At 41.1% G+C, this 15,667-nt stretch overlaps 1 pseudogene; it reads right to left on the minus strand.

Moving 5' to 3' along the window:
• Positions 1 to 9,010: 9,010 nt before the first annotated feature.
• On the minus strand, positions 9,011 to 9,597 carry LOC118905042 (annotated as a pseudogene).
• Between the last annotated feature and the right edge of the window lie 6,070 nt (positions 9,598 to 15,667).

Consider the following 15,667-nt stretch of genomic DNA (forward strand, 5'->3'; position numbering starts at 1 on the left):
ATAGAGCTGCAATGAACATTGTGGTACATGACACTTTTTGACCTATGGTTTTCTCAGGGTATATGCCCAGTAGTGGGATTGCTGGGTCATATGGTAGTTCTATTTGTAGTTTTTTAAGGAACCTCCATACTGTTCTCCATAGTGGCTGTATCAATTTACATTCCCACCAACAGTGCAAGAGTGTTCCCTTTCCTCCACACCCTCTCCAGCATTTATTGTTTCTAGATTTTTTGATGATGGCCATTCTGACCGGTGTGAGATGATATCTCATTGTAGTTTTGATTTGCATTTCTCTAATGATTAATGATGTTGAGCATTCTTTCATGTGTCTGTAGGCCATCTGTATATCTTCTTTGGAGAAATGTCTATTTAGGTCTTCTGCCCATTTTTGGATTGGGTTGTTCGTTTTTTTGTTATTGAGCTGCATGAGCTGCTTGTAAATCTTGGAGATTAATCCTTTGTCAGTTGCTTCATTTGCAAATATTTTCTCCCATTCTGATGGTTGTCTTTTGGTCTTGTTTATGGTTTCCTTTGCTGTGCAAAAGCTTTTAAGTTTCATTAGGTCCCATTTGTTTATTTGTGTTCTTATTTCCATTTCTCTGGGAGCTGGGTCAAAAAGAATCTTGCTGTGATGTATGTCATAGAGTGTTCTGCCTATGTTTTCCTCTAAGAGTTGGATAGTGTCTGGCCTTACACTTAGGTCTTTAATCCATTTGGAGTTTATTTTTGTGCATGGTGTCAGGGAGTGTTCTAATTTCATACTTTTACATGTACCTGTCCAATTTTCCCAGCACCACTTATTGAAGAGGCTGTCTTTTCTCCACTGTATATGCTTGCCTCCTTTATCAAAGATAAGGTGACCATATGTGTGTGGGTTTATCTCTGGGCTTTCTATCCTGTTCCATTGATCTATATTTCTGTTTTTGTGCCAGTACCAAACGGTCTTGATTACTGAAGCTTTGTAATATAGTCTGAAGTCAGGGAGCCTGATTCCTCCAGCTCCATTTTTCGTTCTCAAGATTGCTTTGGCTATTCGGGATCTTTTGTGTTTCCATACAAATTGTGAAATTTTTTGTTCTAGTTCTGTGAAAAATGCCAGTGGTAGTTTGAGAGGGATTGCATTGAATCTGTAGATTGCTTTGGGTAGTAGAGTCATTTTCACAATGTTGATTCTTCCAATCCAGGAACATGGTATATCTCTCCATCTATTTGTATCATCTTTAATTTCTTTCATCAGTGTCTTATAATTTTCTGCATACAGGTCTTTTGTCTCCTTAGGTAGGTTTATTCCTAGATATCTTATTCTTTTTGTTGCAATGGTAAACGGGAGTGTTTTCTTAATTTCACTTTCAGATTTTTCGTCATTAGTGTATAGAAATGCAAGAGATTTCTGTGCATTAATTTTGTATCCTGCTACTTTACCAAATTCATTGATTAGCTCTAGGAGTTTTCTGGTAGCATCTTTAGGATTCTCTATGTATAGTATCATGTCATCTGCAAATAGTGACAGCTTTACTTCTTCTTTTCCGATTTGGATTCCTTTTATTTCTTTGTCTTCTCTGATTGCTGTGGCTAACACTTCCAAAACTATGTTGAATAATAGTGGTGAGAGTGGGCAACCTTGTCTTGTTCCTGATCTTAGTGGAAATGGTTTCAGTTTTTCACCACTGAGGACAATGTTGGCTGTGGGTTTGTCATATATGGCCTTTATTATGTTGAGGAAAGTTCCCTCTATGCCTACTTTCTGCAGGGCTTTTATCATAAATGGGTGTTGAATTTTGTCGAAAGCTTTCTCTGCATCTATTGAGATGATCATATGGTTTTTCTCCTTCAATTTGTTAATATGGTGTATCACATTGATTGATTTGCGTATATTGAAGAATCCTTGCATTCCTGGGATAAACCCCACTTGATCATGGTGTATGATCCTTTTAATGTGCTGTTGGATTCTGTTTGCTAGTAGTTTGTTGAGGATTTTTGCATCTATGTTCATCAGTGATATTGGCCTGTAGTTTTCTTTCTTTGTGACATCTTTGTCTGGTTTTGGTATCAGGGTGATGGTGGCCTCGTAGAATGAGTTTGGGAGTGTTCCTCCCTCTGCAATATTTTGGAAGAGTTTGAGAAGGATAGGTGTTAGCTCTTCTCTAAATGTTTGATAGAATTCACCTGTGAAGCCATCTGGTCCTGGGCTTTTGTTTGTTGGAAGGTTTTTAATCACAGTTTCAATTTCAGTGCTTGTGATTGGTCTGTTCATATTTTCTATTTCTTCCTGGTTCAGTCTCGGCAGTTTGTGCATTTCTAAGAATCTGTGCATTTCTTCCAGGTTGTCCATTTTATTGGCATAGAGTTGCTTGTAGTAATCTCTCATTATCTTTTGTATTTCTGCAGTGTCAGTGGTTACTTCTTTTTCATTTCTAATTCTATTGATTTGAGTCTTCTCCCTTTTTCTCTTGAGGAGTCTGGCTAATGGTTTATCAATTTTGTTTATCTTCTCAAAGAACCAGCTTTTAGTTTCATTGATTTTTGCTATTGTTTCCTTCATTTCTTTTTCATTTATTTCTGACCTGATCTTTATAATTTCTTTCCTTCTGCTAGCTTTGGGGTTTTTTTGTTCTTCTTTCTCTAATTGCTTTAGGTGCAAGGTTAGGTTGTTTATTCGAGATGTTTCCTGTTTCTTGAGGTAGGCTTGTATTGCTATAAACTTCCCTCTTAGCACTGCCTTTGCTGCGTCCAATAGGTTTTGGGTCGTCGTATCTCCATTGTCATTTGTTTCTAGGTATTTTTTCATTTCCCCTTTGATTTCTTCAGTGATCACTTCGTTATTAAGTAGTGTATTGTGTAGCCTCCATGTGTTTGTATTTTTTACAGATCTTTTCCTGTAATTGATATCTAGTCTCATAGCGTTGTGGTCGGAAAAGATACTTGATACTATCTCAATTTTCTTAGATTTACCAAGGCTTGATTTGTGACCCAAGATATGATCTATCCTGGAGAATGTTCCATGAGCACTTGAGAAAAATGTGTATTCTGTTGTTTTTGGGTGGAATGTCCTATAAATATCAATTAAGTCCATCTTGTTTAATGTATCATTTAAAGCTTGTGTTTCCTTATTTATTTTCATTTTGGATGATCTGTCCATTGGTGAAAGTGGGGTGTTAAAGTCCCCTACTATGATTGTGTTGCTGTCGATTTCCCCTTTTATGGCTGTTAGTATTTGCCTTATGTATTGAGGTGCTCCTATGTTGGGTGCATAAATATTTACAATTGTTATACCTTCCTCTTGGATCGATCCCTTGATCATTATATAGTGTCCTTCTTTGTCTCTTGTAATAGTCTTTATTTTAAAGTCTATTTTGTCTGATATGAGAATTGCTACTCCAGCTTTCTTTTGATTTCCATTTGCATGGAATATCTTTTTCCATTCCCTCACTTTCAGTCTGTATGTGTCCCTAGGTCTGAAGTGGGTCTCTTGTAGACAGCATATATATGGGTCTTGTTTTTGTATCCATTCAGCCAGCCTGTGTCTTTTGGTGGGAGCATTTAATCCATTTACATTCAAGGTAATTATCGATATGTATGTTCCTATTCCCATTTTCTTAAATGTTTTGGGTTTGTTATTGTAGGTGTTTTCCTTCTCTTGTGTTTCTTGCCTAGAGAAGTTCCTTTAGCATTTGTTGTAAAGCTGGTTTGGTGGTGCTGAACTCTCTCAGCTTTTGCTTGTCTGTAAAGGTTTTAATTTCTCCATCACATCTGAATGAAATCCTTGCTGGGTAGAGTAATCTTGGTTGTAGGTTTTTCTTCTTCATCACTTTAAGTATATCTTGCCACTCCCTTCTGGCTTGCAGAGTTTCTGCTGAAAGATCAGATGTTAACCTTATGGGGATTCCCTTGTGTGTTATTTGTTGTTTTTCCCTTGCTGCCTTTAATATGTTTTCCTTATATTTAATTTTTGACAATTTGATTAATATGTGTCTTGGCGTGTTTCTCCTTGGGTTTATCCTGTATGGGACTCTCTGTGCTTCCAGGACTTGATTAACTATTTCCTTTCCCATATTAGGGAAGTTTTCAACTATAATCTCTTCAAATATTTTCTCAGTCCCTTTCTTTTTCTCTTCTTCTTCTGGGACCCCTATACTTCGAATGTTGGTGCGTTTAATGTTGTCCCAGAGGTCTCTGAGACTGTCCTCAGTTCTTTTCATTCTTTTTTCTTTATCCTGCTCTGCAGTAGTTATTTCCACCATTTTATCTTCCAGGTCACTTATCCTTTCTTCTGCCTCAGTTATTCTGCTATTGATCCCATCTAGAGTATTTTTAATTTCATTTATTGTGTTTTTCATCATTGCTTGGTTCCTCTTTAGTTCTTCTACGTCCTTGTTAAATGTTTCTTGCATTTTGTCTATTCTATTTCCAAGATTTTGGATCATCCTTACTATCATTATTCTGAATTCTTTTTCAGATAGACTACCTATTTCCTCTTCATTTGTTAAGTCTAGTGTGTTTTGACCCTGCTCCTTCATCTGCTGTGTGTTTTTCTGTTGTCTCATTTTGCTTATCTTACTGTGTTTGGGGTCTCCTTATCACAGGTTGCAGGTTCGTAGTTCCCGTTGTTTTTGGTATCTGTCCCCAGTGGCTAAGGTTGTTTCAGTGGGTTGTGCAGGCTTCCTGGTGGAGGGAACTAGTGCCTGAGCTCTGGTGGATGAGGCTGGATCTTGTCTGTCTGGTGGGCACGTCCACGTCTGGTGGTGTATTTTGGGGTGTCTGTGGCCTTATTATGATTTTAGGCAGCCTCTCTGCTAATGGATGGGGCTGTGTTCCTGTCTTGCTAGTTGTTTGGCATAGGGTGTTCAGCACTGTAGCTTGCTGGTCATTGAGTGATGCTGGGTCTTGATGTTGAGATGGAGATCTCTGAGAGATTTTTGCCGTTTGGTATTACGTGGAGCTGGGAGGTCTCTTGTGGACCAGTGTCCTGAAGTTGGCTCTCCCACCTCCGAGGTACGGCCCTGATGCCTGGCTGAAGCACCAAGATCCTTTCGTCCACACGGCTCAGAGTAAAAGGGAGAAAAAATAGAAAGAAAGAAAGAAAGAAAGAGGCTATAATATAGTGAAGTAAAATAAAGCTATTATAAAGCAAAGCTATACAGACAAAATCTCCCCCAGAAGCATATACATATACACTCACAAAAAAAAAGGAAAAGGGGAAAAATTAATATACCCTGCTCCCAAAGTCCACCTCCTGAATTTGGGATGATTCGTCGTCTATTCAGGTATTCAACAGATGCAGGCACATCAAGTTGTTTGTGGAGTTTTAATCCGCTGCTTCTGAGGCTGCAGGGAGAGATTTCCCCTCCTCGTCTCTGTTCGCACAGCTCCTGGGGATCAGCTTTGGATTTGGACCCGCCTCTGCATGTAGGTCGCCTGAGGGCGTCTGTTCCCCGCCCAGACAGGACGGGGTTAAAGGAGCAGCTGATTCGGGGGCTCTGGCTCACCCAGGCCGCGGGGAGGGAGGGGTAAAGAGGAGGCGGGGCGAACCTGTGGCGTCAGAGGCCGGCGTGACGTTGCACCAGCCTGAGGTGCGCAGTGCATTCTCCCGGGGAAGTTGTCCCTGGATCACGGGACGCTGGCAGTGGCGGGCTGCACGGGCTCCCGGGAGGGGCGGCGCGGAGAGTGACCTGTGCTCGCACACAGGCTTTTTGGAGGCGGCAGCAGCAGCCCCAGCGTCTCACACCCGTCTCTGGGGTCCGCGCTGATAGCCGCGGCTCGCGCCAGTCTCTGGAGTTCGTTTAGGCGGCGCTCTGAATCCCCTCTGCTTGCGCGCCGTGAAACAAAGAGGCAAGAAAAAGTCTCTTGCCTCTTCGGCAGCTGCAGACTTTTTCCCGGTCTCCCTCCCAGCCAGCTGTGGTGCGCTAACCCCTTCAGGCTGTGTTCACGCCGCCAGCCCCAGTCCTCTCCCTGCGATCCGACCGAAGCCGAGCCTCAGCTCCCAGCCCCGCCCGCCCCGGCGGGGGAGCAGACAAGCCTCTCGGGCTGGTGAGTGCTGCTCGGCGCCGAGCCTCTGTGCGGGAATCTCTCCGTTTTTCCCTCTGCGCCCCTGTTGCTGTGGGATCCGCGCTGTTAGCCGCGGCTCGCGCCCGTCTCTGAAGTTCGTTTAGGCGGCGCTCTGAATCCCCTCTCCTCGCACACCAGGAAACAGGGAAGAAAAAGTCTCTTGCCTCTTCGGCAGCTGCAGACTTTTTCCCGGACTCCCTCCCGGCTAGCTGTGGTGCACTAACCCCTTCAGGCTGTGTTCACGCCGCCAACCCCAGTCCTCTCCCTGCGATCCGACCGAAGCTGAGCCTCAGCTCCCAGCCCCGCCCGCCCCGGCGGCTGAGCAGACAAGCCTCTCGGGCTGGTGAGTGCTGGTCAGCGCCGAGCCTTCGTGCGGGAAGTGCGGGAATCTCTCCGCTTTGCCCTCCACACCCCTGTGGCTGCGCTCTCCTCCGTGGCTCCGAAGCTTCCCCCCTCTGCCACCCGCAGTCTCTGCCCGCGAAGGGGCTTCCTAGTGCGTGGAAATCTTTCCTCCTTCACAGCTCCCTCCCACTGGTGCAGGTGCCGTCCCTATTCTTTTGTCTCTGTTATTTCTTTTTTCTTTTGCCCTACCCAAGTACGGGGGGAGTTTCTTGCCTTTTGGGAGGTCTGACGTTTTCTGCCAGCGTTCAGTGGGTGTTCTGTAGGAGCAGTTCCACGTGTAGATGTATTTCTACTGTATCTGTGGGAAGGAAGGTGATCTCCGCGTCTTACTCTTCCGCCATCTTCTCTCCTCTCTGTTTACAGTTTTCTTACTCAGTATTTCTAAATATCATCAAAGGTATCCATTTTTTTCTTTTATGACTTCTGAGTTCGTTGTCACATTTGGAAAGGTGTTCTATACTTCAAACATAAAAAATCCTTCTAAGTTTTGGTATTTATATGATTTAATTAATGCATTTGGAGTTTATATTGGCTTTACTTTTATTTTTTTCCCAATGGTTAACCAGTTGTCTCACTGTTAAATAATACATCCTCCCTGTACGATCTGAAATTTTACCTTTGTTTTAATTATATTACCATATAATTCTAATATTTATTTATCTATTTATTTATTTATTTAAAAATTAATTTTGTAAGTGAAATAGGGAGCATTTTCTTTTTTTTTAAATTTTATTTATTTATTTTATTTATGGCTGTGTTGGGTCTTTGTTTCTGTGTGAGGGCTTTCTCTAGTTGTGGCAAGCGGGGGCCACTCTTCATCGTGGTGCGTGGGCCTCTCACTATCGCGGCCTCTCTTGTTGCGGAGCACAGGCTCCAGACGCGCAGGCTCAGTAGTTGTGGCTCACGGGCCCAGTTGCTCCGCGGCATGTGGGATCTTCCCAGACCAGGGCTCAAACCCATGTCCCCTGCATTGGCAGGCAGATTCCCAACTACTGTGCCAGCAGGGAAGCCCCAATATTTATCTATTTAAATGTTATACTATTTGTAATATAAGTTTTAGTGAAAGTTATACTTAGTTTTGAACTAATTAATAAATGAATATATTATGTAGTTTTCTGTTTAATGCCTTATATTCATTATTAATATTTCTTTATAATTTAAACTTATGCCTGCTGATTATTAATAACAGTTGATTTTTTTTACGTTAATTGTTTTTTTTTTAACTTTTTATTTTATATTGGAGTATAACTGATTAATAATGTTGTGATAGATTCAGGTGCACAGCAAAGCAACTCAGCCATACATATACATGTATCCATTCTCCCCCAAACTCCCCTCCCATCCAGGCTGCCACATAACATTGAGCAGAGTTCCCTGTGCTCTACAGTAGGTCGTTGTTGGTTATCCATTTTAAATATAGCATTGTGTGCATGTCGATCCCATATGCCCTAACTATCCCTTCCTCCCATCCTTCCCCCCTTATAACCATAAGTTCATTCTCTAAGTAATTACTGTTGATTTTTGACCCACTTGTCATTTACTGTGATCACAGATGTTTGGTCTTATTTCTGTCAGCTTCTTTTGAGCTCTTTGTCTTTTCTCTTTCTAGATGAATAGAGATTTATTTTGGCATTATTTTTTCTAATTATTTGGAAATTACACATGCTCTTTTTTTATTCTGTTAGTTTATCTGTAAATGTTCAGAAATCAGTTACTTTTCTTTATTCCTCAAAATCAAGAATAACATCACATGTGCTGACACTTCCTGATACAGGATGAACAATTTCCTTCTTACTTCCTATATAATCTTCTGTTCTTTCCCAGTTTTTTTAATGAGTATCCATTGGCATTTTTACCTTGATGGTTATTAATTTTTTTACATCGTAGAGCCTCTCTTTTAAGAATGATTTCGGCATTTACATTGTTTCACAACGACATTAACCACACATATTTATGTGTATATATTTGATCTGGGGCCTGCTGTCTCTCTGACCTTGTTTCCTTCAACTCCTCCCCTTGCTCACCAGGCTGTAGCTATCTTGGTCTTTTTCTCCAACACTTAAGCTTGTTCCTACTTCAGAGCCTTTGCATTTGCTGTTCCTGTTGCCAGGATGTTTCTTCTTCAGATCTTTGCATGGTGGCCGCTTGTCATCACTCACCCGAGCTGTCACTACTCAGAGGCCTTCCATGGTCCGCTCCACTAAAGCACCACCCACCTCACCCACCTCAAGCCCAGGTGCTCATTCACCTCCTCCCTCCTTACTTCAGGTTACTTCCTGCACCAGCTTATCACTCTCTAACAGGATTCTATTTGGTTATTGGCTGACTTACTTTTTGGTTTCCTATTTATTTTCCTTTCCCTCCCACTAGAACATAAGCTCCATGAAGGTAGACACCTGGTCTATCTTGCTCATCATTTTACCCCAGTGCTTAGAACTATAACTGGTATGTGTTAGACTGCTGATATTTGGCAAATAAATATTTGTTGAATGAATGAATGAATGAATGAATAAGTCCTTGCTTTTGTAAAAATTGTGAATAATATTTTATTTAGTCTTTTTGTTTATGACTGAAACTCTGGGAATTCAAAATGAACATCCTTGCCCGTGAGCTTCTTATAGACGCCAGAAAATGTTTCAACCTTATGCTCCACATTGTTCTGCTGTGCTTTATCCAAATGGACCTTTATGAGTCGGCTGCCATCCAGCTTCACGCGGATTCTCTTGGCCACAGTCTCACTTGGGAAAACCAAGTCCTCCAGGATGGCGTCATGCACGGCTGTCAGAGTGCGGCTCCTGGGACACTTTTGCTTATTTTTTGTACGGCTTTTTCGAGTTGGCTTAGGCAGAATTCTCCTCTGAGCAATAAAGACAACTTGCTTCCTGCTGAACTTCTTCTCCAACTCACACACCACAGCCGGAACTGGATTATCTGGAAAGATTTCAATTGAGGAACAGGAACAAAGATTATGATAGCTTTCCGACCACCACCACCTTCAGTTTTCTCGGTGGCCGTGATGTTCAGCTCCTGCAGCTGGGCCTTGAGGTCTCAGTTCATCTCCAGCTCTAGGAGGGCCTGGGAGATGCCCGACTCGAACTCTTCAGGCTTCTTGCCATGGGGCTTCACGATCTTCACGATGGCACTGAACATGGCCCGGACCTTGCCAATGCGGCCAACATTTGCTGCCGCCGCCGACACTAGTAGGCTTAGGAAGAGAAGTCCTTGATTTTTCTAAGGGTGCCTTCTTATTCTTCAAAACCCTGTGGAGTTGCTGGGCCTACAATCAGAGGGCTCTGGGCCAATCCTCCATCTCCCTTTCTGTATTAATCCTCAGCCTTGCTATCTGGAGAATGGTGGTCATTGCCTCCTTCCTTTTAAGGACGGGCAGGATCCCCAGGAGGCCAATCTGTGGTGAAGGGGCAGCAAAAGCTGGGGGTAGAGGGTCCTTGGTCACAAGGGCCAGCACACTTGCAAATGGAGTGGACTAATTCATTTATTTTGAAAACAACTGATTTTGACGTAATGTCTTGTTAATAACCAATTCTATATGGTTGCTTTAAGAAATAAACATTTTTTTTCTCTTTTAAAGCTTAAAAATATTGCATATACTATGAAATTAATTGTTTTCTGATTGCTGAATTATTAAAACTGCCACATATTTAATCAGAGTAATTAATGGAATTTCTGAAGGAAAAATGTTTGGAATAAGGTTGAATTTGTGGGTAAGGCAGGCTGAAGTGAGAGTCTGATAAAATTTAAGCGATGAGGGTTGGTGCTAAGGATCTGAGCTAGCTGGGGGCTCTTGCTGGTCACAGTGAAGGCTTTAGCTGGTATAGCCTTTAAAGCCAGATTCTAGGGTCTGTAGACAATCTTGCTTCTCGGCATCCCTTTAAAGCCTTCAATCTAGGCAGGGCAAAGCAGATAATCACACAAATACTCACTCCACACTCTTCTCCCCACTGCCACCTGGCTGAAGCCTTACCTCTCCTGATATTGTTAACAGTAGGTAGAGTCCTGCAGGTGGCAGTGAGGGAGGTGTGTGTATATGTGTGTGTTTGGCGTGTACAGCAGGGGGACGTGACAGGCAAGGTGGTCTTTCCAGAAGGAAACTGGGTCATCTGTTAGCTCCAGAGTCCTCTTAGCATATTATTTCCTCAAGGCCATCCTATTACCTCATCCCTCTCTCCATCCATCCATTCATCATCAACAAATTTTTGAGACCCCATCGTTCTAGGCATGGGGATACAGTAGTGAATACGGTGAAGTCCCTGTTCTCATGAAGCATACATTTCAGTAAAGCAAGGGATGAAACAAACACAAATAAATACATGATATCTCATTTGATAATAAAAGCCTTGGAGAAAAATAAAGTAGGGTAAGAAAAAAGAGAGTGAAAATGTTGATGGGGCTACTTTCTATGGGGTAGTCAGAAAAGTTCTCTCTGGGTATGTGACTTTTGCACTTGAAGAAAATAAGGGGAGACCTCACTTGTGGGTTTCTGGGGAACCTTATTTCATGATCCATAAATGAGCATGATGCATGATTTGGAAAATTCTGGTAGGGCTTTTTTGACTTGGTAAGGTCTGTATTGTATTGCAAATAAAATGGGGAAGCACTAGAGAATTTTAAGCAGAAAAGTAACACGATCTGACTTATATGGCAAAAGAATCACTTATTCTGTTGTATGGATAATAAATAGACTTTGTGTGTGTGTGGCAGGTGGAGGTGATGGGGGAATGCAGAAGCTGGGAGACCTGTCCATTTAGTCCTTGCTGTAAGTTTATTTACTTATCACCATTAGTATTCACCAAACTTTCTTTATCAGACATGCTATAAAAATAGGCAAAAACAGCCAGCTTTTAAACAAAAGTTTCATAGTTCGTGTCTTCAAATGAAATAACACATAACAGAATTTGTGCCTAGTAAACTTTAATTTTCTATATCTTTCAGCCTTAATCTTAATCTTCACCTTGGCTGAATGAGGTTTACCTGGAACAGAGTTTAGTTTCTCCATAAATCTCATTTGGTTGCTCCATCTTGGTGGCCTCGGGCTGTGCTCCTGTGATCCTACTTTTCTTCCGGGATCTCCACCTGCACAGCGTGTCCTCTGACGCAGCCTGCATCTCCAGGGCTTCCTGTCCTTGCCACATGGCTCAAGGCACATGATAGCTTTGTTGTGACTGCTGATCACAGAGAAGGCCGTAATTGTGTACATCTTGCCCTTTAACACATGTAACTAATGAATGAGAAACTACTTTTTTAAGGAGAAATTTCCTTTGCAAAGAACAGATAGGGAAGAGTTCGCGTGAGTCTCTTTTATCCCAGAATGTGCTTTATATTTCCTGTTTCTTTCTCATGATTGGCTTTCCCTCCTTCTTCACTGTGCTTTTTGTCCTAGGAGGCTGACTTTTATGAACTACACCAAAGGCTACCTCCCCATCTGGTTTCAGTTTGGGTCTGGCTAACAGGAGGCCCCAATGGAGCTACGATAATGAGAGGAGAATGGGTTTGGGGTATTTATCCCTCCAGCTTCCTTTTTGCTGGGTTGCCATTTATTGGTTTTGTTCCTCTCCTACAGGTCACAACTCCAAGGGCAGCCCTGTGTGACAACTACAGCCTCTCCCTCGGGGTTCTGGTAACCCTCTCTTTCCCTTCAGTCCAAGGGGTGGCAATAACTCCTAATTCTTCCTGGCACTAGGTTACTGCACCAGCCTTTGTGAGTTTCTCCCAATACTACCTACTCCTTTGTAAATAAATGCTCTATTAAACTCTCTTCAATTATCCTGTCTCCTGCTAGTCCCATGACAAGATACATAGAGGTTTCTCCAGGAGAAGCTGAGGAAGAAAGTATAAAACTTTTGTTCAGAAAATACTGAAAGCTATTCAGACATCAGAGACAATTTTATCTTAATCAATGCAGTAGAAATGGGGACTATCAAATGAACTCATCAGTTTAGCCTGTGGCCATCAACACATGAATACTTATGGCCTATATGTAGCCCATTCAAAATTGGCAGAATTATCTTGAGGAGAGAGTGTTTTATTTTAAGCATTAAACAACTACATGTATACTTTCAGGACCCACAAAGACTAGGCAGAAAGACAATTTCTTTATACAGATCTTCAACTTACAAAGGGACCATGTCCTGATAAACCCATTGTAAGGTGAAAATATTGTTAAGTTGAAAGTGCATTTAATACATCTCACCTACTGTACATCTTAGTTTAGCCCAGCCTACTTTAAACGTGCTCAGAATACTTATATTACCCAATAGTTGGGCAAAATCATCTAAAACAAATCCTTTTATCATGAAGTGTTGAATACCTCATGTAATTTATTGAATACTGTACTGAAACTGAAAAACAGAATGGTTGTCTGGGTACAGAATGGTTGTGAGTTGTCACCCTGGTGATCACATGGCTGACTGGGAGCTGTGGCTCGCTGCCATGGCCCAGCATCACAAGAGAGGAGTGTCCTGCATGTTGCCAGCCCGGGAAAAGATCAAAATTCAAAATGCAAACTATAGTTTCTACTGAATGCATATTGCTTTCACACCATTGTAAAGCTGAAAAATCTTAATGTGAATTATCATAAGCTGGAGACCATCTGTAAAATTATTTTCAACTGTGAAAGGAAGTTGTTGGATATGACTGAATAAGAGATCTCTAGACACAGTGAATACTGTGGTTTAGTGTGAATCATAAATAGTCAATGAGAAAGATTATTGGTTAGAGGAAGTGTGGCATGGTATTTAGAGCACAGGTTCTAGAGCTAGACTCTTCGGATTCAAATCCTGCCTCTGCTATTTACTAGTTAGGAGCCTTTGGGCAAGTTACTTGTTATCTCTGTGTCTCAGTGTTCCATCTTAACATAGGAAAAATAGGGGTACCTAACTCATAGTATTGTAACGAGGAATAAATGAGTTAATTCATGTAAAGCGCTTAAGATAGTGCCTGGTGATACATGTTTAATAACTCTATTTATTGTATTATCCTGAGAGTAGTTACTGGGACAGGGACAGATTATTGTTACTTACAGAAATTACCTTATTTGTTCTTTCCCCCCCAAATTTTCCCCATTCAGGGATGATGCAAAGAGAGGCAATGGACAGGCCTACACATAGTAGGGGGGTGGTTGTCATTCTGTAGGAAAGGAACCCACAAAATATGAATCTGGAGCTTATATAGGAGATGAATGGCTGTCCCCTCATCTTTCAAGGAAACAAGAGTTACCTTTGGTCCCTACAATAAACAAATTCTCCTCGGAAAGAGAAGGGGAAGAGCCCTGGGTTTTACCCTTTAAGATGTAAATAAATATCTCCTGGGAAAGATAAAACAAGTGTTTCTAGCTTTATGAATCCTGGAATATACCTATGGCTTTGGGTCTCATCTGCCCCTAGAAGTGTAAACACACTTCTGGGGAGTTAAATCTTCAATAATCTTTTAGATTTCAAGGCTACTATGTCGAATAGAAGTGGTGAGAGTGGGCATCTTTTTCTTGTTCCTGAATTTAGAGGAAAGACTTTCACCATTGAGTATGATGTTAGCTGCGGGTTTGTCATACATGGTCTTTATTATGTCGAGATATGTTCCCTCAATAACAACACTGATGACAGTTTTTGTCATGAATGTATGTTGAATTTTGTCACATGTTTTTTCTACATCTATTGAGATGATCATGTGATTTTTAGCCTTCCTTTTGTTAATGTGGTGTATCACATTGATTGATTTGCAAACGTTGAACCATCCTTGTGACTCTGGAATAAATCCAACTTGATCATGGTGTATGATCCTTTTTATATATTGTTGGATTTGGTTTTCTAATACTTTCTTGAGGATTCTTGCATCTATATTCATCAAGATATTGGCTTGTAATTTTCTTTTTTGTAGTGTTTTTGTCTGGATTTTGTATCAGGGTAATGGTGGCCTCGTAGGATGAATTTGGGAGTATTTTACTTCAATTTTTTGAAATAGTTTCAGAAGAATAGGTGTTTTAGTTCTTCTAACACATATGTTTTGTAGAATTATATTTTGTAGAATTCCTCTGTGAAGCCATTTGATCCTGGACTTTTGTTTGCTGGGAGATTTTTTTTATTACAAATTCAATTTCACTATTAGTTTTTGGTCTGTTCAGACTGGCTATTTCTTCCTGATTCAAGCTTGGCAGGCTATATATTTCTAGAAATGTGTCCATTTCTGGTAGGTTTTTCAATTTGTTGGCATATAACTGTTTGTAGTACTCTCTTATGATTTTTTTGTATCTCTATGGTACCAGTTGTTAATTCTCCTTTTTCATTTCTTATTTTGCTTATTTGGGTCCTCTCTTTTCTTCTTGGTAAGCCTGGCTAAAGGTTTATCAATTTTGTTTATCTTTAAAAAAAACCCAGTTCTTGGTTTTTTAAAAAATCTTTTCTATTGTTTTATGATCTCTATTTCCTCTCTGATCTTTATTCGTCATTTCTTTCCTTCTGCTGACTTTGGGTTTTCTTGTTCTTCTTTTTCTAATTCCTTTAGCTGTTAGGTTAGATTGTTTATTTAGGAATTTTCTTGTTTCTTGAGGAAAGCCTGTACTGCTATAAACTTCCGTCTTAGAACTGCTTTTGCTGTATTCCATAGATTTTGGAGTGTTGTTTTTCCATTTTCATTTGTCTCGAGGTATTTTTTAATTTTCTCTTTGACCCCTTGATTTTTAATAGCATGTTTTTTGTTTTTGTTTTTGTTTTGTTTTTTTAAATTTTATTTATCTATGGCTGTGTTGGGTCTTCGTTTCTGTGCGAGGGTTTTCTCTAGTTGCAGCAAGTGGGGACCACTCTTCATCGCAGTGCGCAGGCCTCTCACTATCGCGGCCTCTCTTGTTGTGGAGCACAGGCTCCAGACGCGCAGGCTCAGTAATTGTGGCTCACGGGCCTAGTCGCACCACAGCATGTGGGATCTTCCCAGACCAGGGCTCAAACCCATGTCCCCCGCATTGGCAGGCAGATTCTCAACCACTGCGCCACCAGGGAAGCCCTTAATAGCATGTTTTTTAGTCTCCATGTGTTTGTGCTTTTACCATTTTTCTTCCTGTAGTTGATTTCTAGTTTCATACTGTTGTGGTTGGAAAAAATGCTTGATATAAGTTCTATCTTCTTATATTTGTTAGACTAGTTTCATGGCTTAGTATGTGATCTATCCTGGAGAATGTTGTATGTACACTTGAAAAGAATATGTATTCTGCTGT

This window comes from Balaenoptera musculus, chromosome 12 (assembly GCF_009873245.2).
Source record: "Balaenoptera musculus isolate JJ_BM4_2016_0621 chromosome 12, mBalMus1.pri.v3, whole genome shotgun sequence".
Taxonomy (NCBI): Eukaryota; Metazoa; Chordata; class Mammalia; order Artiodactyla; family Balaenopteridae; genus Balaenoptera; species Balaenoptera musculus.